Here is a 12,148-nt window from a genome sequence, read left to right as displayed (position 1 = left end):
AAATGAAAGATTTGCTAGAGGGGCCCAACAGCAGATTTGAGCAGATAGATGAAAGAACTTAATAGATAGGCCAAATTGAAATTATACAGTCTGAGAAAGAATTATATTAATGCTTAGAATGAAATTTTTAAAAAATGAACAGAGCCTAAGAGATGACCTACAGGACACCATCAAAAGTACCAACATATGTATAATGGGAGTCCCAGATGAGAGGAGAGAAAGAAGCGTAAAATATTTGAAGAAATAATAGCTAAAAATTTCTCAGATTTGATGAAAAACGTTAATCTAAAAAAAAAACCAAAAAAACGTTAATCTACATATAGAAAGAAGCTTAGTAAACTCCAAATGGGATAAACTCAGAGATCCTTTTTGAAATATGTAAACTGTTGAAAGACAGACAAATTGGAAATCTTGAAAGCAAGAGAGAAGCTACTCAAATCACATGCAAGGGATCCTCAATAGCAGCAGTCCCCAATTTCAGCAACAATTTTTCCACAGACGGGGGGTGGAGGGTAATGGTTCAGGCGGTAATGCAAGCGATGGGGAGCAATAGGTGAAGCTTTGCTCGCTTGCCAGCTGCTCACCTGCCGTGTGGCCCGGTTCCTAACGTTCAGTTATTTCGCCTTCATCAGTTTTCTTTGTCACTGAGAGAACCGCTAAGGAATGAAAGAGTTTAAACCCTTTACTTCGGACCACACTCAGCCTGTCTGCATCCCTCTGATTCAACCACCAAGGGAGGAGGGAGGCATCCTGGGGCTGCTGCTCCCCACTGACACCCACCCTGTCTAGCATGCTTTTGGTCTCCAGGATTTTACCAGGTTTGTTCTTTTTAATTCTCAACATTTGGGGTAGAGGTGGACGGTATGAAGCCCCAATTTCCCATTGTGTTTGTAGACAGTTTCAACTGAAGCAATCAGAAACTCGGACTAAAACTTCCTATAAATGAGAAAATTCCCCCAAAGAAGCACTTTAAAGATACCTCTGAGAAAAGTTACGGAGCAGAAGTCACTGAGTAATATAAACACACACACACACAAACACACACTCAAATAAAAAGCAAAAGAAAATGCAATAATTAAGTGCCAGTCTTCTCCTTGGTCCACAGCCCAGGGGTTGGGGACACCTCTTAGTAGGATTGACAACTACAGAAAACATAGGAAGTGGGGGATGGAGCTATATAGGAACAAAGATTTTGTACACTGTTGATATGAAGTTGTTACAAACTAAAGTTGTCTAAACTAGGTTGTTACAAACTAAATTTAGATGTTACTTATTATCCCCAGGGCAATCACTAAGAAAATAACTTAAAAATATAAGGTAAAAGAAATTACAAGGGAAATGTTTAGAAATACCTATTCCTTTTTAAGTTGAATAATATCTATGGTATGTATATACCATATTTTCCTGGTCCGTTTGTCTGTTGATGGGCACTCGGGTTGCGTCCATGTTTTAGCTATTATGAATAATGCTGCTAATGATCATGAGTGTTCAAGTTTTCTTCAGGACCCTGCTTTCAGTTCTTTTGCGTATATGCTCAGGGGCAGAATAGCTGGATCAAATGGTAATTATTTTTAATTGTTCAAGGAACTGCCGCGTTTCCCACGGAAGCTGTACCATTTTACATTCCCAGCAGCAGTGCACAAGGGTTACAATTTCTCCATCCTCGTCAACACTCTTTTTGATAGTAGCCATCCTGTTGGGTGTGAGGTGGTGTCTCAGTTGTGCTTTGCATTTCCCTAATTAGTTAACATTTTGAAGGCAGAAGGAAGAAAATAATAAAAGACTAGAGTGGAGATGTATGAAATAGAGAATAGGAAAACAATGGAGAAAATCAAACCAAAATTTGGCTCTTTGAAAAGATCAATAAATTTGACAAACGAAACGTCTATAGCTAGACTGACGAGAGCTCAAATTACTAAAATCAGGAATGAAAGTGGGGATATTACTACTAACCTTACAGAATAAAATGTAAGAGACGACTATGTACAGTTGCATGCCAAAAAATTTAGACAACTTAGATGAAATTTTAAAAATTCTTAGAAACACACAAACTACCAAAGCTGATTGAAGAAGAAATAGAAAATCTGAATAGGCCTCAAACAAGTAAAGAGATTGAATCAGTTATACCAAAAAAATTCCAATAAGGAAAACTCCAGGACCAGATGGCTTCTCTGGTGAATTCTACCAAACCTTTAAAGGAGAATTAATATCAATTCTTCTCAAAGTCTTCCAAAAAAGAAAGGAATCACTGCCTAACTCATTCTGTGAGGGCATTATTACCCTGATACCAAAACCAAAGACATCACAAGATAAGAAAAGCATAGATCAACATTCCATATGTATATAGATGAAAACATCAAAAGTACTAGCAAATCAAATTTAACAATATTAAAACAATACATCATGAGCAAATGAGAGGCTCCAATCAAGATGGCGGAGCAGTAGGATGTGGAACTCCCCTCCTCCCAAAAATACATCTACAAATGGAACAATTCTTATAGAACACCTACTGAACACCAGCAGAAGTCCTAAAACACCTGAAAGGATGAGAAATATCTCCACATAACTGGGTAGGATGAAAGGGAGGAAAAAAAGGGACAGGACCTGCACCGCTGGGAGGGAGCTGAAGAAAGGAAAGATTCCCACACCCTGGGAAGCCCCTCACCTGCGGGGAGATCAGCTGGGACAGAAAAGGAGCTTCAGAGGCTCAGAGGAGGGCACGGCAACTGGTTTGTGGCAGGCAGAACAGAGAGACTACACAGACGGTCCGAGCCACCGCCCTGTACCCCCAGCCTAACGCACATCCGCTGGTACAGGTGGGGGCTGGGTGCTGAAACATGGGGTTTAGAGGACAAACCTGGGGAGGGGACTGGTGTTGGCTGCTCGGAGACAGACTGAAGGAGCTGGAGTGTGGTACGGCCACAACCAGGGCTAGAAGCCAGGCCCACCATAGAAACGAAGCACCGTTGTTAAGTGGTGCACGAACCGGGGAGGGGGTGCTGCCGTTACAGCCTCTTTCTCCATGTGCTAGCCCCTGCCCACGCAGGCTCCGGGAGAGCACGCCCCAGCCACCCCACCTCGGCCAGCTCCCACCTGGGCAGTCTTGCAGGCCCCAGATGCCACCTAGACAGGCTCCGAAGCCAACCGCAGCCTCGGGAGCAGACACCAGCAGTTTGCCCGCATTCAGAGGTAGGGCCAAAAGCACAGCTGAGCCCCAGGGGCCACACAACTTAGGAAGCAGGGCTGAAAATTCAGTGCCTGTGGGACATCCGAACAGACAGCGGGTGCTCCCACGGCTGGGACGGGTCTGGCCTTAATAGCTGTGGGCTTTGTGGGTGCATGCACGCAGGGACTGGGCCGTGCCAGGGTCTAAGCTACCTCTATAGCTCCCACAGCAGGTCCAGGTGTGGGACTTGTGCTGTCCTGGGACCTGACTTCAGTGGCTCTATGCTGGTGTCCTTGAGACACCTGGGTGGATGGCCATCATACCCATGGTTGACGCAGGGCCAAGGGCAGTGCCAAACCAGTGTACTTTGTGATCCCGGACAATGGGTGAAAGGTGACACATCAGAGCACACTCACCAGTGAACAGCTCCAGCAGAGGAATACTCAGTGGCTCCCCTCCCAGTGGGAGTGCTCCAGTCCCACCTACCTCACACCACAGCTCAGTAATGCAGCTCAGAAACAGATCTGGGGACATCTACTCCAACATCTAGGTAGCAGACCCTGCCCCTGACAGGGCAGTGACAAAGAGCAAAGAGGAGGCCCCACTCAACATCCAGTGCAGGCTCTGGCCACCACACCACCAGTCACACCTTCTATCAAGGGGATAATGGCCAGCATACACTGAGGAAAGTGGTGGCAGCCATCCATACTAAAAACAGCCCCTGCGCCACAAATGTTAAACCCACGTAGGCTACAAAGGGACGCTCCCACATTAGTATAGCCCTCCAGGACCACAGTAGATAACTGTTTTTCCTAAACTCAGAGCAAGAGAAATATAAGTAAAATGAAGAAGCAGAGGAACCATTGCCAATAAAAAGATCAAGAGAATTCCCCTGAAACAACAAACAATGAAACAGACCTCTTCAGTCTAATAGACAAAAAGGAGATAATGAAAATACTGAAGGAATTAAGAAAGGCTATTGGCAGAAATGCAGATTACTGTAAAAAGGACCTAGAAACTAGGAGGAACCAAGAAAAAATAGTTCATCATGAGCAAATGAGACTTACCCAGGAATGTAAGGATGGTTCAACATTTGAAAATAAATCCAAGTAATACATCATATTAATCAATTAATTAAATAGCAGCACTATTTACAAGAGTCAAGACATGGAAACAGCCTAAGTGTCCATCAACAGATGAATAGATAGAGAAGATATGGCAAATATATATACAATGCAGTATTACTCAGCCATAAAAAAAAGAGTGAAATAATGCCATTTGGAACAACATGAATGGACCTAGAGATTATCATACTAAGTGAAGTAAGCCAGACAGAGAAAGACAAATATCATATGATATTACTTATATGTGGAATCTAAAAAAAGGATACAAATGAGCTTATTTACAAAACAGAAATAGACTCACAGGTACAGAAGACAAACTTATGGTTACCAAAGGGAAGGAGGGGGGAAGGAAAACTTAGGAGTTTGGGATTAAAATATACACACTACTGTATATAAAATAGATAACCAACAAGAACCTACAGTATAGCACAGAGAACTCTACTCAATATCTTGTAACAATCTATAATGGAAGAGAGTGTAAAAAAAAAGAATATATATATTTTTATATATGTATAACTGAATCACTTTACACCAGAAACTAACAATTGTAAATCAACTATATTTCAATAAATTTTTAAATCAAATTTAAAAATTTTATTTAATATGTATTGTTGATTGATTAACGTGAAAACTCACAGACGACAGCACTATAACTCATGCCTGAACAAAGCTTATGTAACACACTTATTTTCTTTCAAAGGCACATCATAGCCTTCTTGGACAATTTTAAACAGCAAGATCACCAACAAAAAGCACAAAAGTGTCACTAAATAGGCCGCGAAAAGGACCATTTTTTTACAGTATGTGAACTGAAACAAGACGGCAGAACAGCACCTTGTTCAACCTAAGCTGGTAACGTGTTCATTGGGTGACTCAAATTTTTCACTGCTCTGTGCATAGCCATGAATGATTGCAAACACTCTACGAGTATCAATTTGGGGGTTACAAATAAATGTTAGCAAGCTGATAAACTCACAAATATGGAATCCATGAATAGGGAGAACAAACTGTTATCTTGCTGGTGACTTGATTTTCTCTCATCCTGTAATGTCTTTTTTTTTTAGAGCTTTTATTTATTTATTTTTATAAATTTATTTATTTTATTTTATTTTTGGGTGTATTGGGTCTTCATTGCTGTGCGGGCTTTCTGTAGCTGCAGCAAGCGGGGGCTATTCTTCATTGTGGTGTGCGGGCTTCTCATTGCGGTGGCTTCTCTTGTTGTGGAGCACGGGCTCTAGTCTCACAGGCTTCAGTAGTTGTGGCGTGCAGGCTCAGTAGTTGTGACTCACGGGCTCTAGAGTGCAGGCTCAACAGTTGTGGCACATGGGCTTAATTTGTCCGCGGCATGTGGGATCTTCCCGGACCAGGGCTCGAACACATGTCCCGTGCGTTGGCAGGCGGATTCTCAACCACTGTGCCACCAGGGAAGCCTCTGTAATGTCTTTAAATACTGTATTATCTCCAATGAGCCCGTGCAGCCCTAAATTTCCCAAACACATACACTACTGTATTTTATTTATTTTATTTTTATTTATTTTTGTTTTTGTTTTTGGCTGCATTGGGTCTTTGTCACTGTGTGCGGGCTTTCTCTAGTTGCAGCGAGTGGGAACTACTCTTCGTTGTGGTGCGTGGGCTTCTCATTGTGGTGGCTTCTCTTTGTTGCGGAACGTGGGCTCTAGGCACGCGGGCTTCAGTAGTTATGGCTCACGGGCTCTAGAGCACAGGCTCAGTAGTTGTGGTGCACGGGCTTAGTTGCTCCACGGCATGTGCTCCACGGCATGTGGGATCCCTTCCTGGACCAGGGATCGAACCCGTGTCCCCTGCAGTGGCAGGCAGATTCTTAACCATTGCACCACCAGGGAAGTTCCTACACGACTTTAAAAAAGGGAATTGGGGGGGTGGTGGTCCAGTGGCTGGGACTCGGCTTGAACAAAGATCCCACAAGCTGCACAGTGTGGCCAAAAATAAAAAAGGGGGTGGGGGAATGGAAATGCTGCTGGGTGACCAGCTCATAGTTTCTGCTCTGTGTGGCAATCATTCCTTTTATGTTGTTTAGTGTTAGTTTGCTACTGCTGTTATAACAAATTTCCACTAACTTGGTGGCTTGAAATAATAGAAATTTATTCTTTCACAATTCTGGAGGCCAGAAGTCCAAAATCAGTATCACTGGGACAAAATCAAGGTATTATTGCCTCTTCCAGCTTCCAATGGCTGACAACATTACTTGACTTGGCCACATCATTCCAATTTCTGCCCCTGTGATCACATCACTTTCTCTTCTGTGATATCCCCTTCTGCCTATAAAGTTACATATGATTGCCTTCAGGGTCCACCCAAATAATTCAGGATAATCTCCTCATATCAAGATCCTTAGGTGCATATGCAGAGACTCTTTTCCCATATAAGGTAACATTTACAGGTTTGAGGAATTAGGATCTGATATTTTTTAGGAACATTTTTCACCTACCACACCTAGTCTTGTCTGTCCATGTGCTTTGTGGGCAGCAAGCTCTTACTCAGAGTCCTGTGAGACTTCCGGGCTTGCACCTGAGGGTTCACAATCCAGCTGAGCCTGGGTAGAGTGACACACCTCTAAAGAGGCCAGAGAAGTTACCAGGAGCCAAGAAACTGGTCTGTTTCCAGCTCTGCTGTGTACCTTGGACAAAGGGCCCATGCTTACCAAGCCTTGGGTTCCTTATTTCTGAATGCTCTTCTACACCAGGACAGCTCAGAGCTGCTGCAGATGAACTTGCAAATTGTAGCCCCCTCTTTAGTGAAAGACAGTTTAAGGGAAGTGATTTTGCCTCATTTCTCTGCTTTGGCTGAGTCCACTCAAGCATAGCCAACCAACATCAACAGATCACCTACTCCCTACCAGGCTTCCTTCTAGGCCCAGGATAACACAGTACCTCAGACATCAAGGAGCCCCCAGCTAAAATGGGGGTAAAAGGGGGGCATGGCATGGGTAAAGGTACCAGGAAGCCCCAGGGTGAGAAGCCTCAATTATATCTCACAGTATTCAAGGCTCACTCATTATAGGAATGTTTTTAAGAAACAGATTAGATATGAATAAAGTTAGTGAGTTGCGTTACTTTAAAAGGTCTCAGGGGGCTTCCCTGGTGGTGCAGTGGTTGAGAGTCCGCCTGCCGATGCAGGGGGCACGGGTTCGTGCCCCGGTCCGGGAGGATCCCACGTGCCGCGGAGCGGCTGGGCCCATGGGCCATGGCCGCTGGGCCTGCGCGTCCGGAGCCTGTGCTCCACAGTGGGAGGGGCCACAATAGTGAGAGGCCTGCATACCACACACAAAAAAATGTCTCAGGCTCTAATCATGAAGTCTAGGGTGCAGTTGAAGTACTCCCCAACCTACTTTTGTTCAGAATAGGTCAGAATAACAAGAATTTTTCACTTTAGAAAGGAGCAGGACTTCCCTGGTGGCGCACTGGTTAAGACTCCACCTACCAATGCAGGGGACACAAGTTCGATCCCTGGTCCTGGAAGATCCCACATGCTGCAGAGCAACTAAGCCCATGCACCACAACTACTGAGCCTGTGCTCTAGAGCCCGTGAGCCACAACTACTGAGCCTGCATGCCACAACTACTGAAGCCTATGTGCCTAGAGCCTGTGCTCTGCAACGAGAAGCCACTGCAATGAGAGCCTATGCATTGCAACAAAGAGTAGCCCCCACTCGCTGCAAATAAAGAAAGCCCACGCGCAGCAACGAAGACCCAACGAAGCTAAATAAATAAATAATAAAATAAAATAAAAACTATAAAAGAAAAAAAAAACTATAAAAGAAAGGAGCTAAGAGCCTCCAGTGTGGTGGTATGAAATGGGACAGATGCATCCACGGAAACTAGAGGCTTGAAGGGGGATATATGGGACAAATTTCATACAGCTAACCTAGTTGGGAGCCAAAGGTTACCATAGACAAACATTTTTATAATTATCAGAAAATTTGAGTTGCTTCTAGTTTGTCAAGGGAGGGAGGTTTGGGGTATTAAAAAGGCCATCCAGCATTTCTCCCTGTATTCTGCAAGGGAAGGGGAAGGGCAGACCCCACCCCAGGGAATTCTTCACTGAACATAGAGGTTAGATGGGCAACAGGGACCTCAGTGGACTGAGAGGCTACCATGCTACAAGGAGTGTCAGGCCAAGTCTCTTGTGTTGGTGTCTGACTGAGACAGGAGTCCAGAAATTCTGTGTGAGTGCCCTTTGCCGACTGGGTACAGAGGGGCTTGTCCTAGACCACCCTCTAGGAGACCCTTGTTTGGTTAGGATTGCTACCCTTTGAAGGGAGGCACTGATCCACTGGTCCTTTCCTTCCCAACTGGCCCTTTCAACATTATTTCTACCTTTCCCAGTGAGCTCTAGCTGTAATTATGAAACTAACTTCTTCAATAAATTTAGTCCCGTAATAGAAATAAATTGTGTTTGTCAAAACCCATAAAGGGTATAACACCAAGAGTGAGACCAGATAGAAACTATGGACTTTGGGTGATGATGACGTGTCAACGAAAGTTCATCATGGGAACAATGTAACACTGGTGTGGGACATCTATACTGGGGGAGCCTGTGGGTGGGGGGCTCAGGGTATATGGGAACTCTGTACTTCCTGCCCAAATTTGTTGTGAACCTAAAACTGCTCTAAAAAATAGTCTTTTTTTTTGAGGAACTGTATGAGGGCTCTTTGCTCACCTTGACCTCCTTGAATCCCTAGACCAGCATAATCGCCTTCGTTTGTTTTGAATAGAGTATTTGCCAAATATTAAGGGCAAACTCAATAGAGAGTTGGAGTCAACCATTCAAGAAATTTCCAACTTTCGAGAGTGTCTTTTTTTTTTTTCCCAAATAAATAGTTAGTTGGCTTTTAATTGGAAAAACAGAGGCTCAGTATTGCATCCTATTTGAACCCTATTTGGTGTTTCCTGACTAGGCCTCTCCCCTAGACAGTGTATCAGAGAAAAAAAATGGAACCTATTTTTCTGAAGCTGGAATGTAAATTAATTTTCTGTTATTATCCTCCTCACACTCCCTTCATTCCTATGGATATCCAAATGGTTTTAATCAAAATTAGATTCAGAGGCAATATTACAGTTATTCTTTTTAAAAATAATGTTTTTCCCCCTTGCCACAGAACTGACTTTATTTTTATTTATTTACTTATTTGGCCACATGACATGGCTTGCAGGATCCTAGTTCTCTAACCAAGGACCGAACCTGTGCCTCTTGCAGTGAAAGTATAGAGTCTTAACCACTGGACTGCCAGGGAACTCCCACCACAGAACTAACTTCAGAAACTGAATTAAGAAGAAAAATAAAACAAAAGTTACAAGTAATCCAAATGCCCATTTATAAATACTGCAGTGTTTTGTTCCTTTTGTGTACAAACACACGCATGTGTGTACATATATAATGGGAAAGGGTCATATTTTAACTAGATTTTTTTTTCAGTTAATATGGACATTGGTCCATGGCTTTGCATATTCTTTCAAAACATCAGTTTTAGGACTCCCCTGGTGGCACAGTGGTTAAGACTCCGTGCTCCCAATTCAGGGGGCCTGGGTTCGATCCCTAGTCAGGGAACTAGATCCCACATGCATGCCGCAACTAAGAGTTCGCATGCCACAACTAAGGAGCCGGCGAGCCGCAACTAAGGAGCCCACGAGCTGTGACTAAGGAGCGCACCTGCTGCAACTAAGACCCATAGCAAACAAACAAATAGTAAAATAAATAAAATTTTAAAAAATAAAAGATAATTGGAGAATATTAGAAACAGTTAAAAAAAACATCAGGTTTAGTAGCAAATTATATTCCATTTTATGGATATACTACAATTTAAATCAATCTTGTATTGTTGAACAGAGAGCTTATTTCTTAACTTATGCTTTTTCAGGTGATACTGCAGTGAAGACTCCTGGGTATAAATCTTGGCACAGATCCATGATCATTCTCCTTCTAGTAAACACCAAGAGGTGGAATTGTGGAGTCAGAAGGTACATGCCTGGTAAAGACTTCAGCACAATTAACAAATGGCTTGATAGGGAGGGAAGCACGTCACAGTCCCAGCAGCAATGCATGAAAACTCCATGTCCTAAATCCTCGTCAATATTGGATATTGAGTTTGACAGGTTTGGCAACACTAGCTTAGTACTGAGAAAATTAATCAGCCTGAAATCACTGCACCCTAACTCTGTGTTAAAACACAGAGAAGTATATGTCCTGGTTCTGAAGGAATTCACAGAATATGGGCCAGGTTTTTCCTGGCTGAACCACTTACTTCCCTGCTGTTTGGCTCTGGAAGAGTTATTGACCCTCTTTGCCTTAACCTTGCCTGCCAGCCGTGAGGATGAGTATCTGGACTGAATTTATCATATTCTCATTTACATTTGTATTATAAGTAATATATAAATGAGAATATATATATGTTCTTATTTAGCCTCCCCAACTAGACACAAATATATATATATATAAACTAATAACTATAATATATATACAGTTAATATATACAGGGTTCAAAAGCGGTTGTCACTGCCAGTGCTATTACTACTACTGATTATAATAATCATTGAGATGGCTCTGGGTAGACACTTAACAAATGTTAATTACCACTTACAAGCTGTTTAACTTGGCTTAGAAAAGTTACGCCCTCTCTCCAATCATTAGCTTCCCCATCTGTTCAACGGAACTAAAAATACCCATTTCCTAGGATTACTGTGAGGATTATAGGAAATGAAACCATCAGCTCAGTACCAGGAATATAGAAGGAAGTTTTCTTCCTTTAGGAATATTTTAGAAACCGACTTCAGAAAAATAATGCGTAATGCCTGATAATAAACAACTCAGTTTCTTTTGTGAAGAACTCTAAGATCAGGGGCTGAATCAGCAAGAGCTGGTGAAACTACATCTTTACCCTTTATCCTCCTTTCTGGAAAAATTATTCTTTCCAAACATCAACTCTTTTGGCCTGATGTTCAGGTGCCTGTCACTGGGTTTGCCTGGCTGACGGCAAAAAGTCATAGGAAGGCTGAGGTGCCAATCTAGGAGACCAAAATAAGAGTAGGGATTAGGTGGAGAAGAAGGAAATTCTTTCTCCCTATGTTCTTGCTTAGTTAATACCTAATGGCTTTTTAAGGGGTTGCAAGTATAGTTTAATAAAGATGTGCCAATATCTAGCAGCAAAGGCACTCTGCCAACATCATAAGCCCCTCTGCACCTGCTCTGGCATAATAACTTTGATAAGAACTACTCATTACTGAGCACCTACTGTAAGACTCTATAATCCTTCCAACAACCTGATTATTCCAATGAAGACATAGCTATTCAGAAGAGATAACAATTCAGAGCCAGGACTGGGACTCATGTCTGTTTGCCTTGAAGTACATGTTTTTCCTTGTGTACTTTCTCTCTCTTCCTCTAGTACTTTTCAGATTCCTGCCTTTTCCTTCTAGCCCACCCGGATTTCAGGCCAGCCTTTGTACCCATACCAGGTGCATCACCGATCCCCATGGCTTTAAGATCTCCTGTTCCCATGGCCCTGCACCTGGCGGACTGAGAGGGATGCCAGCTGCTCTTTCTTTGCAGGGCACAGAGCTCTGAGTAGCACACCAAGATGTGCAGGAACTTGGAAGCTGAGAACCCTTACATATTTCTGAGTCTCTGGGTCATTGAAGAAAAAGAGGTACTTCAGTGAAGAGGGCTCAGCCTTACTAGGACGTATAAAGGAAATATTAAAGGCACTGTGTTTTTAAATAGTATACTTAGCGAACTTGAATATTTTTGGCTAAAGCAATTTCATATTGTGACTAAGGGAACTGAGTGAGTTCAATTAAGGTACTATGAAGAGACAGGAGCATTGC

General features: G+C 42.8%; 1 long non-coding RNA gene across 1 annotated transcript; it reads left to right on the top strand.

Annotated features, from left to right (window-relative positions):
* Window positions 1-193: 193 nt before the first annotated feature.
* LOC132423077 (uncharacterized) lies at window positions 194-10,548 on the top strand. Its single transcript, XR_009518919.1, has 3 exons — window positions 194-818; window positions 4,991-5,142; window positions 10,186-10,548. It is a non-coding gene; the product is annotated as an uncharacterized lncRNA (long non-coding RNA).
* The last annotated feature ends 1,600 nt before the right edge of the window (window positions 10,549-12,148 follow it).

The sequence above is a fragment of the Delphinus delphis genome, chromosome 3, assembly GCF_949987515.2.
Source record: "Delphinus delphis chromosome 3, mDelDel1.2, whole genome shotgun sequence".
Taxonomy (NCBI): Eukaryota; Metazoa; Chordata; class Mammalia; order Artiodactyla; family Delphinidae; genus Delphinus; species Delphinus delphis.
Note: the sequence above shows the minus strand (reverse complement) of the source record. Positions and strands in the feature narration are given on the sequence as shown.